Below are 1,446 nucleotides of genomic sequence, written 5' to 3'. Positions count from 1 at the left end.
TAATCGCCTAAAAATGGAGAATCATGTTTTTCCTTTTTCAGGGGTATTAGAATATAAGTTGGGATTTTAGAAATAATAAACGTGGTTTTTCATACGTAATTTTATGTTTATTGGCTAGATAAATGTATCAAAATTCTTGTGAAAATAAATTTATTCCGTTTATTCATTACAAAAATATTTTCCCGGTACCCCACACAGAGATTTATCAAAGACAAATTTATTTTAGAAAGAAAACATCGACTTCAGTTCCGTTGTTGGATTTAAAAAATAATAAACGTGGATTTTCATATGTAATTTTGTTTATTCGCCAGATAAAAATCTACAAATATTTTTTTTCTGTAGAAATTTGTTTTATGACGGAATGAAATTTGGCGCACTGGTGTACTTTTTGGCGAAACAAAATGGCGGATTGAAATCTGGCGTGCTGGCGTGCTTGCATCCCCCAAAAGAATTACCCGACGATTTGTATGCAAAATATGAAAACAGTGTAGGAGAGAATAATTAAAAAAGTCCGTTTTATGTCCAAAGATTAGTTTCTACATAATAACGTACTATTAAGAAAATGATTCTTAACATTAGGGGACTGGATTCTGTTAACTACTCTGTACCTTCTCTCTTATGAAAAAAATTTCATATTTTTTTGTCACAATTATACGCATTTGGTCGATTATTAGATTTACTTGTGTTACTGTAAAAGAAGAACACTACTACTACTACTACTACTACTACTACTACTACTACTACTACTACTACTATTAATACTAATACTACTAGCAGCAGAAAAAATATTATTCTCTTTAGTTAAAATCACTTCCCTAAAATTGGATTCTACATTTTTAAATGATTATTTCACGAAAAGAAAAAAACAAAAACAAAACAAAGACAAAAAATTAAAAAAAAACAAACAAAAAAAACAATTATTTTAAAATTTCGCGTAGGAAAACTGTTGTGCACAGAAATTTAGGTAAATACTCGTTTGCCATTTTTCCTTAATCGCTCGAAAATCGAAAATTAAACAAAATACTCGTACAGCATAACATTTTCGATGGATTGTTATCATTTATTTATGTATTTCTACCAGAGTTTGCTTAATTTTCAATTTGGAGCGGTTATCAAGTGTCCTTCTGCCAGGGTTATTGGGCAGCCATTTTTTTAAATTCTAACTCAACGAGGAGACACTAAGTTAGTTTTGAACTAAAAAACACATTTTAAAATAAGTTAAAAAAAAAAAAATTATTCAGCAATGCAGAAGAGTCTTGCCTTTGGTAGCATTTATTTGTTGAGTATTTGTTTATTATTTCTTTCCTTCTTCTGTTAAATGTCCCAATCCAATTCTTCTTTTTGAGGTGCATAAGCTTAAATGTAGATGTACTTTCCTTTTTATTTGAGAAAATCTTCAGAATATTTTTTCTTTATGTATCTCATCCAAATTTTGATGAACTCAAC

This window comes from Euprymna scolopes, chromosome 43 (assembly GCF_053919585.1).
Source record: "Euprymna scolopes isolate OS-2025 chromosome 43, ASM5391958v1, whole genome shotgun sequence".
Lineage (NCBI taxonomy): Eukaryota > Metazoa > Mollusca > Cephalopoda > Sepiida > Sepiolidae > Euprymna > Euprymna scolopes.
This window is presented reverse-complemented; position numbering follows the sequence as displayed.